The sequence below is a fragment of the Pipistrellus kuhlii genome, unplaced genomic scaffold (assembly GCF_014108245.1).
Source record: "Pipistrellus kuhlii isolate mPipKuh1 unplaced genomic scaffold, mPipKuh1.p scaffold_m20_p_38, whole genome shotgun sequence".
In the NCBI taxonomy this organism is placed as follows: Eukaryota; Metazoa; Chordata; class Mammalia; order Chiroptera; family Vespertilionidae; genus Pipistrellus; species Pipistrellus kuhlii.
Genome location: NW_023425538.1, coordinates 35,001 through 57,300, shown reverse-complemented (window position 1 = coordinate 57,300; position 22,300 = coordinate 35,001). Strand labels below are relative to the sequence as shown.

Sequence of the window (22,300 nt, the reverse complement as noted above, 5' to 3'; positions counted from 1 at the left end):
TGGTATTGTATGTTCACCACCCGAAGTTAAGTCTCCTTCCATTACCAATTATCCCCATTACCATCCTCTAAACTCATGCCTCCTTTTTCTGTGGTAATGCACCATACTGCTTTTTGTTATTTTTTTTTTCTTAATCCCTTTACCTATTTCTCCCAGTCCCCTATCTCTCCGCCCCTCTGACAACTGTCAGTCTGTTCTCTGTATCTGAGTCCGTTTCTATTGTGTTTGTTTGATTTGGTTGTTATATTCTACCTACACATGAAATCACATTGTATTTTTGGTTCTCTGACTGTCCCATTTTACTTAGCATAAAGTTCTCTGGGTCCATGTATGCAGATGCAAAAAATAAAATCTCATTTACAAATTTTTAATTATTTTTTTCTTTATTGATTAAGATATTACATATGCATCCTTACCTCCACATTGTCTCCCCCACCCTCCAACCTTTTCTCATGTCCTCACCCCTGGTGTCTGTGTCCATTGGTTGGGCTAAATGCATGCATACAAGTCCTTTGGTTGATCTCTCCCCACTCTCCTCACTGTCCCCTACCTTCCCTCTGTGATTTGACAGTCTGATCGATGCTTCTGTTTCTGGATCTGTTTTTGTTCATTAGTCTATGTTCATTATATTTCACAAATGAATGAGATCATGTGATATTTATCTTTCTCTGAATGGCTTATTTTGCTTATCATAGCATTATGCTAAAATTTCATTTTTTAATGGCCAAATAGTATTCCATTTTGTAAATGTACCACTGCTTTTTGTATCCATTCATCCACTGGTTGACATTTTGGCTGCTTCCATATCTTGAGTATTATAAATAATGCTTCAATGAACATAGGCAGTGCATATATTCCTTTGAATTAGTGTTTCCAGTTTCTTTGAATATATCCACAGAAGTGGAATTGCAGGGTCATATGCAGTTCCATTTTTAATTTTTAAGGAACCTCTATACTGTTTCCAGAGTGCCTATACCAATCTGCATTCCCACCAATACAAGAGGGTTTTCCTTTCACCACATCCTCACCAACACTTGCTGTTTTATTTATTATAGCCATTCTGACAGGTGTGAAATCTCTCACTTAGGTTTTAATTTGCATTCCTCTGGTGATTAGTGACATTGAGCATCTTTTCATATGTCTATTGGCCCTCTGTGTGTCCTCTTTGGAGAGTGTTTATTCAGTTTCTTTGCCCACGTTTCAATTGGATTACTGTGATTTCTTTTTTCTTTCTTTTTGTGTGTGTGTGTGTGTGTGTGTGTGTGTGTGTGTATGTGTTTGGGCCACTTTCTGGTAAGTCTGTCAGACATGCTGCCCAGGGACTCAGCACCTCTACACTTATATCATAGAGAGGCTCGGCCATGCCAGGACTAGAGAGGGACATAGATGATGGTCTGAGCAAGGCAGGCATAAGCCAGTCAGCACTCAGGGCCAGGATGGGGCAAGGTCACTGACTTTTGAACAGTGTCTCCAGGACATGCTCTTGGAGGGGAGACCTGGCAAAGCACCAGATGGACTCTGTGCGGCCACTTCCCTCAGGGTTCACTGTCCCCATGGCCTTTGAGATGATGCTGCAGCTTGTTCAGTCTCCCTCACCCCTCTCTTTTCTTCTATCCATTCCTCATACCAAGTCCTGCACTGTCCCTGGCTTCTCTCCATCTCAATGAGCACCTTCCACAGCGACCTTCCTGCCTCAGAACCTTCCACTCTCCCGCTGTGGAGATGTGGTTGAATTGCTGGTCATCTCTGTGGAGGCCTGAGGGACTGAGTGAGAGCTCAGTCACCAGTCACCAGTCACCTGCCTGGATGAGAACGTTGGGTGCTCCTTTACTGGGGACCTCAGCCCTGTTTCTTTTCAGGATGAGGCCCCTCAGCTGGCCTGCTGGGCAGGCCCCACCCTGTAGTCACACTGGCATTGCAGAGGTATGCTAGTTGCTCCCTTATGAATAGGTGTGAAAAGAGAGGGTGGAACACATCAGCATGACTGGGTTGCGAGAAGAGCTGAGCCCTGGGGAGTAGAAAGGTCAGTTAGTACCACTGGTCAGTCCCATAGTGCTCTCCATACCATGGGCACTGGATGTGTTGTACTCTAGGTGAGGATTGCAATGGGGGTGTGAGGACAAATATGTGATACCTTTATCAATAAAGACATTAAAAAAAAATAAAACAAAGTAGTGTCTTAAATGTTTTCATGTAATTGGCTAGCCAGTTCCTTCAGGTAGTTAACAACTTACTTGGGAGCTGGTCATATATGCCAGCTAATTAGCTCCTTATCTTTAAAAAAAATCTTTATCATACTCTAGTCTATAGTCTCTGTTAATTTAATACTTGTAACATCTGCATCTACTTCTTTAATTTAAATGTATGAGTGTCTCAATGTTGTCCCATGGATGTATAATTATATTTTAATATATGTATGATATGTAGTAATGCTTGTTTGTTAATTGTAAGAGAAACTTAATATTTGTTATAATATGGCCACTTGACTTGAATTTTTCAAACAAAGTAGTAGCCTGGCTCTGAGTTATGTTTTGTTTATTTTCACATAATTGGCCAGTAATTCCCACAGACAGTGAATAACTCACTTGGCTGAGAAATACTCATAAGTCAGCTAACTAGATCTTAATATTTAAAAAAGACTTTATAATAATTATGGAAGTTGTGAGAATAAACCAACATTCTATTCCATCAAAGTAGGGAGTATTAAGCAGCCGCCATTTTGGCTCCATGATTTGCACTCCCTTGGGCACCTCCATCTTAAAACCTCAGATGTCAACCCCTGACCACCCTTTGAAGTAGCCAATCATAAAAGAATATGAACTCAAGCTGTGACAAACTGAGAGTGAGAGACAGACTGTTGCATCAGAAATAAAACCCCAGCAGCCCCCATACTCCATGTGGGTGTTGACCACACCCTGTGTTGGCTGACCACCTTCTGCAGAAATAAAGCTATTTGACTTTTTGTATGACTCCTGAGTATCCTTTGTGTTCTACAGGGGCCCCTGGTTTTGTGGCTCACTACTTTCTAACATGCCCCATAGTTTCAATTATCTAAAATGAACATCTAGATGTTTTATAATTAGAAAAATCAAATGCTATTACATGCTCAATCTTATCGAGGCACAATTCTCCCTATCTAACTCCCATTCCAAGCAGATGTTTCTCAGCAAGCCCACTGGGGTTTGTCTGTCAGATCCCACAATGTTAAACCCTTTGCTTTGGGAGCCTTTCCTGGGAAATCACACAATCACAGCTCAGGCTTAGCCCCACCCCTTGTATTTATCTTTGAGCAACCTTCCCCAATTCTGCCAGTCCTGCTGTGTCTCAGCTAGGAGAGCAGTGGGCCTCCTGTCCTGGGGAACTGAGAACCCAATTGCTTTTATGTTCATGGCATTGGCCTTCCTGTTTATATTCACCTTGATAAATTAAGACCCAGCATAGAACAAGTGGCACCAGGTTTGAAGTCGGAGCTGAGACTGAAGTTCCTATACATTATGTTTTTCAAAGGTATGATAATTTTATTATTCCAAGGCCTGATGAAATATCTACTCAACATATTTGCTCAATTTATAATTGATAAGATGATGCGATTTATACCAGAGAAATTAATAACATATGGAAATAACATGTTAATGATGGTTTTAAACCCAGTACTTAATTTTGCAATTGAGAATATTCTTCAGTTTGTAATGAGAAAGATTGCTGCTGTTATTCAAACCAGGTTTGTTAAACCTATGAAAAATATCACTTATCTCTTTAAGAAGAAGAATCTTCGTGAACCAATCTGCACTAATATAATTTAAAAAAATAATAAACAACGAGTGAAAGCAGTTATCAGTACTGAATGAACAACATCTTGCCTTCCTGGATGAGCTACAATGAAACGAGTTGATTCACTTATAATCATAAATAAAAACTTCTCTGAATGAAACTATTTCTTCGCAGCATGGTATCATCCATTTGCCATCATAATTTTACTGAATTTGATTTTCTGACTAAAGAGAGAGACTTGAAACTGAATAAAATATTTGTAAACAAAATACAGTGTAAAGCCTGTGTCTTTGTTGAGATCTGTCTCACACACACATGGGATCATGGTGGGCAGAGCTGAGAGACCTCAAAGAGAAGAAGTTCTTCATGGGTAAAGAGGGCTGCCTACTAAGGTACTTGAGGCTGCATTGGGTTTAAGGTGAGACATGCAAGTCCAAAGGCTAACATTGTGGAGCTGAGGGTTCTGAATGGCTTTGCTGACCACCTGCCTCATAGGAGAAACTCTAAGGAGGCTGAGTGCACACTTTGTGTGATTGGAGGGGCGATCTCTTATCTGAGTAAGGGATTTGAAAAGGGCCAAAGTAGAAATGAGAATCTAGAGCAGTGGTTTTTAACCTTCCCAAAGCTGCGACTCTTTAATGTTGTGGTGACCCCCAACCATAAAATTATTTCCGTTGCTACTTCAGAACTGTAATTTTGCTGCTGTTATGAATTATAATGTAAATATCTGTGTTTTCTGATGGTCTTAAGTGATGCTGTTAGCGGTTCTTAAACTGTGGGTGTCACCACAACATGAGGAACTGTATTATATTCAGAGGTTGTTAGGACATTAGGAAGGTTGAGAACTACTGGTCTATGGTTAAAACAATAGGAGGAATAGGGTATAGAGAAACCTGGTAAAGGCTTCCTGATGTCATGGTTTTGATCACTGGGACCCAAGCTGCCCAGGTCTTCCCCTTCTTCAGGTATGGGCAGCACCTCCTCTGGTGTCTGGAAAAGCTTTGATCTTCATGCTCCTGGTGGGGAAAAGTCCTTAACAACTGGACAGGTCTGTGCAGGTTCCTTTGAATACACAGCTTTTGAATCAGTTGGTGCAGTACCCCACCAGCTCCTTTGGGAAAACAGTGCAACAGTGGGCATGCTTAGATGACAGAGCACATTTCACTGCAGAGTTCCTTTAGGTAAGTAGGAAGAAAACCTTGCAGATAGCTCTTATATCCACAGATGCCTTAACCCCATGTTTGCCACAGACATCTAAGGTCCTGGGTCCTCAAGACTCATTCACCCCGTGCCTCAATCACTTGGGTTCAGTAACCTTGAGAGACAACCTGCTTCTCTATCCTCATCCTTCAGGCATCCCAAACCTGCCACCATGGTGCTCCTTAGCCTCCACTGTTTGGATAACTTGTGGGCACTTCTTCCAAATTGCAGTCTCAGGATTACAGGTCTTGAGGCACTGGCAAGTTGACATTTTGTATTTCTGTGGTGCTTGGAGGGAAAGTTGAAACTGCCAAACAGAGACCAATCTGGGACCCTTCAGTCCGCAGGCAGACACTCTGAGCCAAACCAGCTAGCGCAGGATCTTATTTTTTAAAGAATATTGTTCCATTTGCATTGGCAGGAGAAATGAGGATGGATTGATTACATAACAGTGTCACTAACTGCATTACCAGATAGTTTAAACCAGAGAGAGAAAAAACAAAAAAGCAGGGAGAAAGTCCAACTTGCTTAATCTTCTCACACAGCCTGTGGACCTGAAGCCTTGGAACCCTTGTCCTGTCTTCACCTCAGGGAGTCACAGAGTAACATTGGCGTATTGTATGAATCCCCTCAGTGGGTTGATTATAAAGAGATTCCATGGAAGTGACCAGAGCAACTGCTTCTTTGAAAATTCATCCTCATTAGCAACAAAATTATGGGTTGGAAAATTTAATATTGTTAAACTGTCCATGGTATCCAAAACAATGTACAGTTTAATTGTAATGTATTAATATCCCAACTACAGGCCAGATGCACAAAAACTCGTGCAAGGGGTTCGGCCCTCATAGTCCTGGCCAGACCTCATAGCCCCAGCAAGCCCTGGCAGTCCCAGCTGCTTGGGCCTGCCCTAGCAGCTTCAGCTTAGTCCCAAAGGGCCAGGTTGGGCAGAGGTGGGGGCTGTGCTGTGGCATCAGGGAACAGCAGACAGGCTTGGTGGCTGGCATGGGTTGGGGCTGTGGGCTAACCCAGGCCAGAGGTTTCTACTTGCAGCCCTGGATGCCCTGGCCCTGCAACTGCCTCCCCAGCAGCTGGCCCTGCCTCAGCCCCCGTCATCCCCTGGCTTTGTCCAGAAAGATGTCCATGAGAAAATCAATTGGGAGTGGAAAGGCAGGATTACAGGCTTCATTAGGGGAAATAGACCTGCTGGGCTGTCTCAGAATGGGAGAAGGGCAACATGTGAAATGGTGAACATAACTTTTGAGGGCAGCAATGGGAAGGATTGGGAGCTTAGTGTACTCAGCACCTGCTGATTGGTGGCTTAATGTATGATCATATAGGGACAAGGGCTTAGGGTATTTGGCTGGTGTTGATTGGTGGTTCAATGTATAGTCCATATAAAGTGCCTGGTTAGGTACTCAGGTATATCCATGCTGCAGGTTATGTCATACACCACCCACAGTTGGGGGAAGGGAGGACCTATCAGTTTGGACATCCAGAAGGTCATTCACTGTTCTTTCTAATGACCATATTAGCCCCCCCACCCCCCCCCACTTTTAAAAAAAAATTATAGATGGCATTTAATTAAAAAAAAAAATAGAAAATCTAATTCTCAATTCATATGAAGCCACAAGAGACCTCAAGGAGCCAAAACAATCTTCAAAGAGAACAAATTTAGAGGCTTGCATTTGCTGATTTCCAAAGACATTACCAAGCTAAAGTAAATACACCATGATACTTGCATAAAGACAGACATATAGACCAATGGAACTGAATAGAGAGCCCAGAAAGAAACTCTCCTGTATATGGTCAAGTGAGTTTCAACAAGGGTGCCAAGACCAGTCAATGGCGGAAAAGACAGGCTTCAACACAAGGTGTTGGGAAAACTGGATCATCACCTGTAAAAGTGCCAGAAACCAATCATTGTCTCACTAATAGAAAGAGGCTAGTCAACCTTGAATCTCTGAAAGGTCAGAGCCAACCACACCCTATCTAATTGAGACAATAGTAACTGAGGCAACTTCCCCATCTTGTAATTATGTAAATCCTTACTGATATGATAATCCGATTATTACCTGCCTAAGAGCTATAGATGTTTCCCAAAGCTGCTTAAGGGTACTGGGTGTTTCCCAAAGCTGCTTAAGCGTAATGGGTGTATCCCATAGCAACCTCAATAAAAGGGATAGTAAGGCCAGAGCCTAGAGTCTTCCCACTAGAGGTTGACTCCTGCCTGGCCCCCCATTTGTCCCAAATTAACTCTTTTCTAGTCTCTCTCTTCATTTTAGTGTGTGGCCTCCTCCAGAAACTTGAGTGGGCCCTAATCACTCGGGTCATGTTAAGGGTTCCCACATCTGGCGCCTTCAACGCGGGACTTCTGGAGGAGAAGGTATTTTTTGCCTAAGGGTGAAGGAAAGAACAAAATTTACACTGAGAAAAGGTGTGGAAAAGTACACTGAGAAAAGGTGTGGAAAATTCACCGGAAAAAGGTGAGGGAATTTCAGCAGAAAAAGGTGAGGGAAATTGACCGCACTCAAAGCCCACGGCCAGCTGCAGAATCGCGAACTGTAAGTAGGGTGGGAACGTCTTTTTTAGCCAGGCTAATGGGAAAGAATTAGGTTATAAATATAAAGTAATTTTTGTTATTAGAATTTTCAGAAAGTATTCTTTTATAATTTTTGTTTAACATAACCCTTGGTTTTAGATCTTGAGTATTTGGCAAAAAGTTGATAAAAACAAAAAAACTGTTTCACCATGGGGAACATAATAGTTCGTTTGCTAAAGCCTTTTAAAGAAGCTGAGGAGGAGCTTCCTCTCCTGGTTCCCTCTGCTCCTCCCAGAGAGGAGCAGGAAGAAAAATTGAAGGAATGGCCTTTATGGCCCCCTCCACCTCCACGTCCTAATCCTGAAACATTTAATTCACCAAAAGAATTCGCTCTACAAAAAGTTATCAGATAAGGAATAAAGGACATGTCGGTGGAAGAAAGGCTTGCTTTTCCTATTATACAAGTAGCTGACCCACAGAACCCAAATCAAATAGTAAGAAGCCATGAAAAAATTGATTTTAAAATGATAAAAGCTTTATGAGAAAGCTTCAAAATGCTCCAATGGCTCCTTTTACAGGAGAAATCATGAATAATACTTCTGATGCATTCTTAACTCCTTCTAATTGGTATACTCTGGCTTGTGCAACTCTGGATGGAGGAGATTATTTAATTTGGAAAGGAGAATACTTGGAGAAATGTCAAGAGCAAGCCCACACAAATGGAGGGCCGAATGCTCAAATAACTTATGAAATGCTGGCAGGACTGAGACAGTAGGATGTACAAAATCAATTACATTATGTGAAACAGGCATATGAGCAAATAAGACTTTGTGGAAGGAAAGCCTGATATGCTTTATCAACAAAAGGGGACCCTCAAGGAGATTTTAGTAAATGTATGCAGGAACCTATTACTGGAACGTTAACTGTTTTTACTGCTGGGTAATCAAATGGGAAAGCTGACTATCATACAATAAATTCAAACCGAGTCATATTGACCAGTCATACTTCTGTACAAAGAATCGAACTAGAAGCTATTAAGGCTGCATTGCAGGATTTCCAAGAGCCTCTTAATATTGTCTCTGATTCCTTTTATGCTGCAAACTTAGTGAATAGAATTGAAACTGCCCGGTTGAAATGGCTTAGTGACCAAAGTTTATATTTGCTATTCAAACAAGTTCAGCAGATTGTACAACAAAGACAATATCCTTTTTATATCACTCATATCAGGGCTCATAGTGTCTTACCTGGTCCTTTAACAAAAGGAAATGCACAGGCTGATCAACTGGTTGCTTTTTTAAAATTTTTTAATTTTTTTAAACATATAAACCAGACCTTCACAGAGGCTGCTATAGACTGAATATTTGTGATGCCCTCCAAATTCTTTTTTTATATATACATATATTTTATTGATTTTTTACAGAGAGGAAGGGAGAGAAACAGAGAGCTAGAAACGTCGATGAGAGAGAAATATCGACTAGCTGCCTCTTGCACACCCCCTACCAGGGATGTGCCTGCAACCAAGGTACATGCCCTTGACCGGGACCTTTCAGTCCACAGACCTACGCTCTATCACTGAGCCAAACCGGTTTCCGCAACTGGTTGCTTTATTAAAAGAAGCCTTACAATCTCATCAACTTTTACATCAGCCTGCCAAAATGTTGTCTAAACAATTCTCAATCAGTCGACTACAGGCAAAACAGATTATTAAGGAATGTCCAACTTGCATTTTACATCTACCTCAAGGGCCTAACACAGGAGTCAACCCCAGAGGTTTGCTAAAAGACCATATCTGGCAAATGGATGTAACGCATTATAATTCCTTTGGACGCCTTGGGGCATTGCATGTCTCCGTAGATACCTTTTCAGAAGTCCTATGGGCTACTGCATCTACAGGACAAAGGGCAAAACAGGTTACTAATCATTGCCTAGCTGCTTTTCCTGTCATGGGAATTCCAAAATCATTAAAACTGATAATGGGCCTGCTTACAAAAGCTGTCAATTCCTGGAATTTTGTAAAAGGTGGAAAATTCAGCATATTACAGGAATACCATATAATTCCCAAGGACAGGCCATTATTGAGCAACAGCATCAGCGGCTCAAATCCCAACTTGAAAAACAAAAAGGTGGGATGATGGAGAAATCATCTGCGGGTACGCTGCACCAAGCCTTAATTATTTTAAATTTTTTCACTTGTGATGATGAAGGAAGGACGCCTATGGAAATACATTGGCATCAGAGTAAAACAAAAGAAAATGGTCTAGTTAAATGGAAGGATCCCGAATCTGGTTTATGGAAGGGACCTGATCCATTATTAACCTTTGGCAGAGAGTATGCTTGTATATTCCCAGAAAATTTTTCCAAACCTGTGTGGATTCCTGCTAGAAATATTAAACTGCAACAGGGATCCAAGAGAGAAACTAGCCAGACTAATGAGGAACTTGTGCCTGGAACCACACCATGCAGTTGCTCCTTTGTGTGTGAAAATTAAATAGAGGTTTCTGGCTTGCACCAAAGTTAGAGGAATATCATTACTTACTCCTGGGAGAGGTGCAGAAAAGGTACAGTTTGAATTTGAATTGCCATTGGATTAGAACAAAAAATATCCCTATATGGTATTGTAAGGCCTGAAAGACCCCCGGTCCAAAGGATGAGCGGCGACCCCAAATCAAACGCAGAGCCCGAGTCTTGATGCAAAGAGCAGGAGGTTTATTCCAAGCGCTGCGCAGGGACCCACAAGCAGCAGTCCAGAAAAAGACTGCCGCTTGAGAGCCCTGAACAGAGGTTAGTTACAAGCTTTTATAGGCAGAAACCACACCCAGGTGGCCTGGGGAAATTGGCAAATTGGCCTGGGGGAATGCAAACATCTTGGCCGTTTCCTGGGCAGTTAGAAACAGGCCTGACCTTACATTCCCTCCTCTTCTCAGGACTGAGTTTCAACCCTGGAACTCATATTCTGTTTCCCCTTGCCCAGTTAGAGGTATGATACAGGGCCCGAGGGTTAGAAGTAGGAGCAGAATAAACCAATTTTCAAACCACCCCTGTTGAGCTTCTCTCAGTTTGGCCATAGAGTCCTTCACCATGCCTGAATGATCTATAAAAACAACACTCCTCTTTCAAAGCTGCACACAGGCCACCGTCCTTACTACCTCAGACAGCGAGGTCAGGGATAGTGATGGATTGTTCAATGGCTCGTATTGCCACTCTGAGCCCTTCTATACTGTGGGGTTTGGATTAAAGCTGCTGTCCCAGTCCCCACCCCGGCGGTTACCCCTAGCCCCAGCAAGACAGCTAGGGTTATTGAAACCAGCTCTTACAAAAGAAAACCTCAGCCCCTCCACACCGCCGGGCCTCACTCCTTGTTCTCCCATAAAAGGGGAACTGATTGGGCGGGGCATCATCAAGACCCGCCGCGAGTAGGAGTCAGTGGCAGCCACCATCCCCAAAGAGTGTCTATAAGCAGTCTCCACAGTCCATCCATCGTCAGGCGGTGGTGCAGGTTTGGCATGAGAGGCATGGATCCAGGAGGCGATGCCGTCTACCTTGATGGCGGTGGGTGTCCCTTCCACCGGGGTTCCAAGTTGGCTGTCCAGTGACGATGAACGTAGACAAAGTCCCCAACCTGGAACTGGTGTGGTCAGCCAAAGGGACCCACACGTCCTTTTGGACCGTCTCCAACGCCTTCAACCTAGCGAGCAGGGATTGAGGGGCGTGAGTTTCTGTCCACGGGTCAGCAGTGAGTGGTGGTGGGGCCCCGAAAAGGATTTCAAAAGGGGTTACTCCCAGGGGCCCGGGCGTATTCCGGGCACGGAATAGGGCAAAGGGAAGGAGGACTGTCCAGTCTGTCACGCCAGTTTCTAAGGATAATTTAGTCATAGCCTCTTTTAACGTTCTATTCATCCTTTCTACCTGTCCTGAACTTTGGGGTCTACATGAACAATGCAATTTTCAATTAATCCCCAGCACCTTGGCAATTCCCTGACTTACCTGGGCGATGAATGCCAGCCCATTATCTGAACCAATTACCTCTGGAACTCCAAACCGGGGAAAGATGTCTTCAATCTTGGCTACTGTGGTTGCCGTTTCGCTAAAGACTACCGGGCCGGCTTGACTTCCTTCCGTAAAGTCAACTTCCCAATAGCTGCCCGGCCTATTTCCCCTTTCCTTTTCGAGGGGTGGGAATTTCATGCCTTGCAGCTAGCGACAGTTCTCTCGGCTAGGGAGGTGAGCTTTCGGATTTTGGACCCAGATGGGTGAGGCGGTGTTGCCATTTCTTCAGGGACGATTATCGTCTCACCTGCCTTATCCTTTCAGACCCCGTACTTATCCTTGACGTATTTGCCAGGCTTTCTGGCCATCTCCCCCTCCTCTTCTGGGGAGTAAGAGAAGGACCTAGGAGGGTCCAAAGAGACTTTTGCTAGCGGCAGGATGTTTAGTCCCAAGGCAGCCTGTTTTGCTTCAACATCTGCCTTCCTGTTCCCTTCCGCCACCTCAGACGTCCCCTTTTGGTGCCCTGGGCAACTTCTTTGGGGGCATGTATGGCCTCTGCTGTCAGTGTAGATGTTGACTCTTCAGCCAACCTGAGGGCTTGTGTTCTGCCTTCTGTGCTGAGGTGCCTTCTGGCAGACTGCTAGACCAGATTACCTCATCCGTGCTGACTACCGCGGTTCCTGCCCTCCTCTTCCTGTCCGAGAGGTAGCTGCTGCCATCTGTGAACCAAGTGAGGGGGGACCCGGGTAGGGGTGTGTCTCTGAGATCCCGCCTGGCCCCCGTTTCTTCAGCCAATATCTTCTGACAGGAATGCAGAATCTCTCTCTTTTCCAAGTCTGCTTCTGGTAGCAGAGAGGCAGGATTCAATGTCACGGGGGCCCCGAATTGGACTCTCCCCTCGTCCAACAAGAGACTTTGGTCACAAGGAAAGAGTGGGTGACCGTCCCAGTCCCAAGATCTACAGTCCGGTTAGTCATCCACAGGTATTGCTCATTACCGGTGGCCCCAATGACCCAAGAAGTTTTCTTAGATATCGGCCCCAAGGGAGCTTTTATTGTGCTCCTGTGTCCACCAGAAATTCTACTGGTTTCCCCTCCACTTGGATGGTTACCCTGGGCTCAGGGAGGGGTTCCGAGCCCCGTCCCCCTCAGTCACTGTCCTCATGAAAGGCCAAAATGGTCTTGGCTTCCTTCTCCTTCCTCTGCCTTCTTGGGCATTCTCTCTTCCAGTGTCCTTTTTCTTTACAGTAGGCACATTGATCTCGGTCGAGTGGGAGGCGATCGCCCAGGTTCTACCCTTACCTCTCCCTTATCACCTACCACTGCTGCCAAGATGCGCGTGAGATTCTTCTCCTGTCTACACCTTCTCTGCCTCCTTAACTAAGTCCTGCAAAGTATAAAGCGGATTGGCCAATAAAGGCCATAGCCACCGAAGCCCGCTGCCCCTCGGTCGCAGGGTCAAATGGTGTATACCGCCTGAATGCTTCCATTAGTCGCTCAAGAAAGACCGAGGGAGGCTCCGTGGGTCCCTGAAGGACATCCCTTACCTTAGCCAAATTGGTGGGCCGACGCGCGGCTCCTCTGAGGCCGGCCACTAGAATCTGGAGATAGACTGTCAGTCGCTCCCTACCTTCTCATCACATGTACAACTTTTATAAAAACTTTCACTATTTTACATTAGCTCTTAAACCTTCTTCCTATGTCCTTCAAAAATCTATAACCATTATTTTAGAATATTTAGGAAAGGCAGAGGGAAGAGAGAGCAGGTCTAGCACTCTGTTCCCAATAGCCGCTTGAATTTTAAACTGCCACATTCTTCCTATAGATAAAGATCTCAGATTCTGATAAGACTGAAAAGGGTCACAGGAGAATTTTAACTGTGCCTTTAAATCCCCTAATAGAACACGGTGAAAAGTGTCCAAGCAGTTACGGGGGGTTAAACCACGTTTTCACATTGTTTTAACACAATTCTAAATAAATTATAAACCTTTGTGATGAAGTCTACTTAAGCCTATAAAGTAGATACACATGACTGAAACCAAAAATGATTCCCAAAGTTTAAACAACCGAATGTACAAAATACAAGATGCAGGTACAAGCCCAAATTGACAACAATGGCATATGAAAAAAGCAAAACAAAACAAATCAAATACAAAAGTTTCATGTTACATTAAACATTACTTCAGAAAACCCGACTTAGAATAATTTCTTAAGTGTAAGCATTACATACTTTTTCATCTGACAAATGAGAATCATTACTGCTTATTCTAAACATATATAATACAGTTTAGCCTGCCATATTCTAGGCATCTAGTTACTGCAATTAACTTTTCCTAATTCAATTTATACTTTGAACTTTTAAAGCTGGCAAGTTCAAACAAAGCACTGAATAATCTCTTTGTAGGAGAACTAATAGTCTTTCGCTCTCCGGCCTCCCCTAGACCTCTCCACACCAGAGGCAGTTTACTAGGATTTAAGACAATGTCAGAAAATCATAGGTCAATCACAATTCATACTTAAGTAGCTATATGACTCTGCTTAGCTGATACCAATGACAAGGAAGACTAACCATTGTGGGCTGCTGGAGCAGCATTCAAATGCAAATGAACACATTCTTTACCTAAAGACTCCTGGCCATTCAGGGCCATTCACCACCATTCACATAAACTTGTTACCATTACCATCTAGTTTCCGCCTCATGGCGGGGAATTTCAAGAGCTGCTTACAATGACTTGGGAAACCAGTTTTTAATTTATCTGCTGCCTCCAGCTACTCAACTCCTGGAGGTGAATGGAGGCAGGGAGCAAACGGGTCCCAGGTGACGAAGGCGGTGCTGCCACCAGAGCACTCAGCTTTAAACAAATTAAAGGTTTCTTTCTTTCTCTCTGCTCGCCTGTGGCCGGGCGAGTAAGATGGACCTGGGAGGTCTCTTTCCCAATTTTCCTTTGTCAAGGAGACAACCACACTCCTTCAATCATTTGGGGTTATCAAAAAGAACATCAATCCAGATATCAGTGTATGGAATTTGGTCCGGATGCCCAGGGCTCCTATAGACTATCCGCCGGACTCCCGTGTAGGGCCCCATGTCTAGGGTCCCTGTTGAAGGCCAATCAACCCCAAATGTCGGCCACTCCAATTCACAGTCTCCGGAGAGTGAAGGCATCTACCGAAACACCATAGCCTTCACCTCGTTTTTTGAAGTCCGGAAAATTTTTAACCATGCATTCAAGGGGACTTAGGTGACTCTCCTTTGAGTTTCCTTGCCCCATTTTTCTCTTTCTTCCCAATTTGTTAGGCAACAAATAATTCCAAAACAAATCCAAAAGAGTAAAAACAAAAACACTGCACTTTTACCAATTCCCACACACTCGATTGCGGCCGCACTCTCTCAACACTCACAAAACACTCACTCAGACCAGAACCAGGGAATCTCCAGACTCCAAACCCAGACAGAGCCAAGGAGTCTCCACTTGAATCTCTTCCACAAACACACGATTGGGGCAGACGGTCGCGGCTGCCTCACTGTCTCAGTAACCAAACCTATCCGATCTTCGCCGGGACTCGAACCCGACACCTGATTGCCGGGACTCGAACCCGACACCTGATTGCCGGGACTCGAACCCGACACCTGATTGCCGGGACTCGAACCCGACACCTGATTGCCGGGACTCGAACCCGACACCTGATTGGAGACCGCCAGGCGCCCCTGGCTCTCCTGCACCCTTGGGGCGTCCCCCAGGGTTGCAGCCTGTGGCCCTCCGACACGTCTACCGACCACTGTTCGGCCACTCTCACGAGTTGCCGAACGGCTGCGAACTCAGAACCAGATCAGATTACAGAAGTGCGCACACAGAACCAGATCAGATAACAGAACACAAGACAAAGACAGACAACTTCGGGGTACCCCTTCTTACCTCCAAGATCGGTTCTGGGCTTGAGGGGGGGGCCGCTCGATCCCGGACGAGCCCCCAGAATGTAAGGCCTGAAAGACCCCCGGTCCAAAGGATGAGCGGCGACCCCAAATCAAACGCAGAGCCCGAGTCTTGATGCAAAGAGCAGGAGGTTTATTCCAAGCGCTGCGCAGGGACCCACAAGCAGCAGTCCAGAAAAAGACTGCCGCTTGAGAGCCCTGAACAGAGGTTAGTTACAAGCTTTTATAGGCAGAAACCACACCCAGGTGGCCTGGGGAAATTGGCCTGGGGAAATTGGCAAATTGGCCTGGGGGAATGCAAACATCTTGGCCGTTTCCTGGGCAGTTAGAAACAGGCCTGACCTTACAGTATTTTTCCTGGTTTGTATGCTAAAGAATGTGGTTTCTTTGTTAAATTAAAATCTTAGTTTGTATTTAGAATTTAAAATCTGTAATAAGAAATGAAACTCCACTCCTGAAAGAGCATCTGGTGGGGAGAAATTCAAAGGTGGCAGGAGAGGGCAAGGCTATCTGCTCTCTTGCAATGAGATTACTTAAAGTTTTCTTTAAAAATTATAAAAGAATTAGCAGGGAAATTCTGATCTTGGCCAAATTGGGTTCTAGTTATTACTTCAAAAAAAAATTGAGATAAATTGAGATCTGTCTTTATCTATTAAGCATGAAAAAATGTGTGGCCAAATCTGTTGCTGATACTTCTCCGAAAGTAAGCAGGATGTGGGGGAAGGGAGAGACTCGTGGTGATGCAATATGGACACCACTCCCCAAGAAAGCCACCATAAGAGGCCTCATATTCGCCATCTTTCCTTTTTCCAGCTAATGACTTAAAGCTTTTACAAATTCATAGTGCATTGGGGATTTCTGTGCTCATGTAAAGCGAAAAGGCCAGTTTAAAAATGAGTGCGCATAGTTTTTGAGCTGAGCTTGACACTTTTCTGTGTACAGAATAAAAACCCTAGAGATTTTTAGCTTTAAAGATGGCAAAGATGAACTGGGAAACAAATTAAAGCTAGTTTCCTCTGGCATTTTAAGTAGTCCCTTTTGAAATTCCCACCCTGAGGCAAGAAACCAGCAGGAAGTAGGTAACAAGCTTGCATATGAATGGCTGATGCAATAACTTAGTAAATCATATATGGATATAGATATTTGTTTGATGGTTTTTTCCATGTTAAAATTTCAAGGCCTTAACAGAGATGATTCTTTTTTTTTTTTTTTTTTTTTTAATATATTTTATTGATTTTTCACAGAGAGGAAGAGAGAGGGATAGAGAGTTAGAAACATCAATGAGAGAGAATCATCGATTAGCTGCCTCTTGCACACCCCCTACTGGGGATGTGTCCGCAACCAAGGTACATGCCCTTGACCGGAATCGAACCCGGGACCTTTCAGTCCGCAGGCCGACGCTCTATCCACTGAACCAAACCGGTCCTGGCCAGAGATGATTCTTGAAAAGCTCCAAGGGCCTGGAGTAATACAAGAAATTTATTCTCTCTTCTTAAGGGAAAACTTTTTGAAACAGATATAATATACTTGAAATTGCATGGTATTATTCTACAATGTTATTATTTTTTTTTGATATTTTACAACAGTATGTTGTACAATTATTCCAAACAAACTTAAAAATCTATTTATTTTTTATTTTTTATGTTTGGCAGCAATTTAAAAGGACATGAAAGGATTTAATTCCTTCCACTGTGTGGAAAGCCTCACTGGGAAGGCACTTGAGCATCCTATATTGGCCCTTCTTGCCTTATTTGCAAAGAGCTCTTCTCACAATTCAATTGCCCACAACTGTTGCTTGAGTTTTCAGTTCATGCTGAGGTTGAAGCCTCATGGTGAATGGTGCCATGGATCTGTCTCTCACTCAATGGCGTGAGCTGGGCCTTCCCTGGGGGAAAAAAACAAACAAAACAAAACAAAACAAAACAAAATCCCTGGGGGAAAAAACAAAACCAAACCAAACCAAACCAAAAACCTGAGTTCCCCAAGATATGTGATCTGTGCCAGGGCCCCACCAGCAGGCAAGGGGATCCCAAGGCAGGTGCTGGACACGGAGGCCATAGGGGCATAGGCTACCAAGGACACAGAACTGAACCTCACATCACCCTGCTTGGCCCCGGAGGATGGCTGGTTAGTCAATGACGGGTAAGACTCCTCAAGGGAGGGGCAACCTAAGACAGGCATAGTCGCAGGGGGCCATCAGGGGAGAACTTGGGGGTCAACAGAGATGGGACACAGATCCTCACCCCCCAACATTGCAGGGGCTTGAACACTCGCCCCTTCTGAGGGAGGTCTCCTGCCCCATGGCTGCTTCACATGTCCAGCTCAGATTGAGACCCCACTACAAACAAGAGATTTACCTCAGCTCATATTGAGACCCAAGCAACAGAGAAGTGGCTGATGGCGACTGTCCTATATCTAATTCTAGCCTAAATCCAGGAATGCTCAGGGCTTTCTCAAGGATGCATATAATCCTTTCCATTAATTTTTACAGAGTAAACTAAAATTGTTGTTAAAGTATTAAATTTGACAGTAAAATAGTCAAGTTTTCAGATAAGTTAATATTCAAGAAAATTTAATTGTACAAGAGGCTGTTCCTAAAGTATTAACCAAAATTTCTATTGGTAGTTCATTTCACGGTAAAATCGCTTAACATGCAATGAACCCTAAAGCAGCCATAATTTTTGTGCAAAAACTTAAAATTTAAAAGCTATCAAAATTGCTTTATAAAAAAAAATCCCCAAAGCCTCCCAATTAAATAAGAAAAAGGGGGATAGTGGAAAAATACCATGTAAAGAAAAAATGTCCTGTAAGTAAAATACATCTAAAAAAAATTTTTTTTTCTTTTGAAAACCAATTTTCATTTGTGATGCTATCAGCAAGACAGCCATGAAGAACACACATGGTATCAAATGAGATAAAGAAAAATTGTTTGAAAAAAAAAATTAAAAGGATCCCAAGTAAAATTAATAGAAAAGATTCCTTTATTAATTTTGGTCGAGATATGTTTGCATGTCTTCAGAAAAACAACTCCAAGACCATGTGGATTCCTGCAACAGAGAGGAATTAGCAGGAATACTCCACCTAAATTGAAGAAAAGAGGAGAAAGTCCAGACATCGAAGACGCTGATGCTGACGATGCCTTGCCATGCCAGCAGTCAGCAGCTATGCGACGCTGCAGATTGCCCAGGACCAAAAAAGAGACGGTTGGACCTGCATCACCACCATCCAGATATCATTGCAGACATGCACATATGAAGAACTTTTGGACTCAGAACTTTTGGACATTGAAACTTGGACTTAGAACTCTTAGACTTTGAAATTTGGACTCAAACATTTTATTGTTCTTATATGTTTATTTCTGGTCTGAAGATGCAAGATTTTTTGAAAGAAAGAAATGGGGAAGATGCCGGAAACCAATCATTGTCTCACCAATAGAAAGAGGCTGGTCAACCTTGAATCTCTGAAAGGTCAGAGCCAACCACACCCTATCTAATTGAGACAACAGTAACTGAGGCAACTTCCCCATCTTGTAATCTTGTAAATCCTTACTGATATGACAATCCACTTATTATCTGCCTAAGGGCTATGGGTGTTTCCCAAAGCTGCTTAAGGTTAATGGGTGTATCCCATAGCAGCCTCAATAAAAAGGATAGCAAGGCCAGAGCCTAGGCCTCCTAATATTTAAATAAAAAAAGGGGGAAATGCCGAAATTGGTTTGGCTCAGTGGCTAGAGTGTTGGCCTGCAGACTGAAAGATTCCAGGATCGATTCTGGTCAAGGGCATGTACCTTGGCTGTGGGCACATCCTCAGTGTGTGTGTGGGGGGTGTGTGCAGGAGGCAGCTGATTAATGAATCTCTTTCATAGATGTTTCTAACTCTCTATTCCTCTCTCTTCCTCTCTGTAAAAAATAAATAAAATATATTTAAAAAGGGGGGGGGAGTAGAAGAATATCATGTAAGGAAAAATATTCTGAAAGTACATTACATCTAGAAAATTAATTGTAATGCTATTAGCAAAACACCCATAAAAAACACACATGGTGTCAAAACAAGCCAGAGGAAAATCATTTGGGCAAAAAATGAAAAAGGATCCCAAACCAAATTTATAGAAAATATTCCTTTATTAACTTTTGGCTGAGAATATGTTTGTATATTTTCAGAAAACAACTCTTGAGACCATGTGGATTCTGACGACAGAGGAATTGACAGGACTACAACCATGAAGACAGAAGAGAAGCAGTCCAGAGATGAAAGATGCTGACCACATCTTGCCATACTAGAAGTCAGCAGCTGTGTATCACTGCAGGTTGCCCAGGACCAAACCAGAGAGGGTTGGACCTGCATTATCACCATTTGCCCACCATCCAGAACTGAAATATCATTGCTGACATTTACACATAAGGAAGTGTTTGACATTGACATTGGGTCACAAAAGAACTGGTAGCCCAGAAAGAAAGTCTCTACAAACTTATTCTTATGCTTTTCAGCATAACAATACTTGCTTGTCTAATTTTTGATTCTTATATTTCCAGTAGGACATGATCTCACTCATCTAGGGGAAATGGTGAACAACATAGACTGATCAACAAGAACAGACCCAGAGTTAAGGAGTCATGGGTCAGATGGTTAAACCTCAAAAGGATTGTGGGGATAAAAGGGAGATCAACCAAAGGACTTCTGTGCACACATATGAGCCTAACCAGTGGTCAAGTACAATAAAGGGGTCGGGGCACATGTACAGGGGGTGGGGGATTGGAATGGGAGGTTGAGGACAAATATGGGTTACCTTAATCAATAAAGAAATTAAAAAAAAATTAAAGTTGTGTCTTAAATGTTTTCATGTAATTGGCTAGCCAGTTTCTGTAGACAGAACCTGGTCACATATGCCAGCTAATTAGCTCCTTATCTTTAAAAAAATCTTTATAATACTCTATAGTCTCTGTTCATTTAATACTTATAAAATCTGTATCTACTTCTTTAATTTAAATGTATGAGTGCCTCAATGTTGTCCCATGGATGTATAATTATATTTTAACATATGTATGAAATGTAGTAATTTTTTGCTTGTTAATTTTAAGAGAAACTTAATATTTGTTATAATATGGCCACTTGACTTGAATTTTTCAAACAAAGCAGTAGTCTGTCTCTGAGTTATATTTTATATATTTTCACATATTTGGCCAGTAATTCCTACAGACAATGAATAACTTACTTGACAGAGAAATACTCATATGTCAGCTAACTAGACCTTAATATTTAAAAAAGACTATAATAATTATGGTAGTTGTGAGAATAAACCAACTTTCTATTCCATCAAAGTAGGGAGTTTTAAGCAGCCGCCATTTTGGCTCCATGATTTGCACTCCCTTGGGCACCTCCATCTTAAAACCTCAGATGTCAACCCCTGACCACCCTTTGAAGTAGCCAATCATAAAAGAATATGAACTCAAGCTGTGACAAACTGAGAGTGAGAGACAGACTGTTGCATCAGAAATAAAACCCCAGCAGCCCCCATACTCCATGTGGGTGTTGACCACACCCTGTGTTGGCTGACCACCTTCTGCAGAAATAAAGCTATTTGACTTTTTGTATGACTCCTGAGTATCCTTTGTGTTCTACAGGGGCCCCTGGTTTTGTGGCTCACTACTTTCTAACATGCCCCATAGTTTCAATTATCTAAAATGAACATCTAGATGTTTTATAATTAGAAAAATCAAATGCTATTACATGCTCAATCTTATCGAGGCACAATTCTCCCTATCTAACTCCCATTCCAAGCAGATGTTTCTCAGCAAGCCCACTGGGGTTTGTCTGTCAGATCCCACAATGTTAAACCCTTTGCTTCTGGAGCCCTTTCTGGGAAATCACACAGTCACAGCTCAGGCTTAGCCCTACCCCTTGTATTTATCTTTGAGCAACCTTCCCCAATTCTGCCAGTCCTGCTGTGTCTCAGCTAGGAGAGCAGTGGGGCTCTTATACTTGGGAACTGAGAACCCAATTGCTTTTATGTTCATGGCATTGGCCTTCCTGTTTATATTCACCTTGATAAATTAAGACCCAGCATAGAACAAGTGGCACCAGGTTTGAAGTCGGAGCTGAGACTGAAGTTCCTATACATTATGTTTTTCAAAGGTATGATAATTTTATTATTCCAAGGCCTGATGAAATATCTACTCAACATATTTGCTCAATTTATAATTGATAAGATGATGCGATTTATACCAGAGAAATTAATAACATATGGAAATAACATGTTAATGATGGTTTTAAACCCAGTACTTAATTTTGCAATTGAGAATATTCTTCAGTTTGTAATGAGAAAGATTGCTGCTGTTATTCAAACCAGGTTTGTTAAACCTATGAAAAATATCACTTATCTCTTTAAGAAGAAGACTCTTCATGAACCAATCTGCACTAATATAATTTAAAAAAATAATAAACAACGAGTGAAAGCAATTATCACTACTGAATGAACAATATCTTGCCTTCCTGGATGAGCTACAATGAAACGAGTTGATTCACTTATAATCATAAATAAAAACTTCTCTGAATGAAACTATTTCTTCGCAGCATGGTATCATCCATTTGCCATCATAATTTTACTGAATTTGATTTTCTGACTAAAGAGAGAGACTTGAAACTGAATAAAATATTTGTAAACAAAATACAGTGTAAAGCCTGTGTCTTTGTTGAGATCTGTCTCACACACACATGGGATCATGGTGGGCAGAGCTGAGAGACCTCAAAGAGAAGAAGTTCTTCATGGGTAAAGAGGGCTGCCTACTAAGGTACTTGAGGCTGCATTGGGTTTAAGGTGAGACATGCAAGTCCAAAGGCTAACATTGTGGAGCTGAGGGTTCTGAATGGCTTTGC

The 22,300-nt window shown here is 42.8% G+C and overlaps 2 long non-coding RNA genes across 2 annotated transcripts in view; both read left to right on the top strand.

Annotated features, from left to right (window-relative positions):
* Positions 1 to 22,300, top strand: part of LOC118702340 — a 51,913-nt gene that overhangs the window by 10,260 nt on the left and 19,353 nt on the right. Inside the window, exon 2 of the long non-coding RNA XR_004982695.1 lies at positions 5,482 to 5,488. This is a non-coding gene — a long non-coding RNA (uncharacterized LOC118702340). The remainder of the gene's footprint in view (positions 1 to 5,481; positions 5,489 to 22,300) is intronic.
* On the top strand, positions 572 to 4,037 carry LOC123651114. Its single transcript, XR_006739601.1, has 2 exons — positions 572 to 613; positions 3,291 to 4,037. It is a non-coding gene; the product is annotated as an uncharacterized LOC123651114 (long non-coding RNA).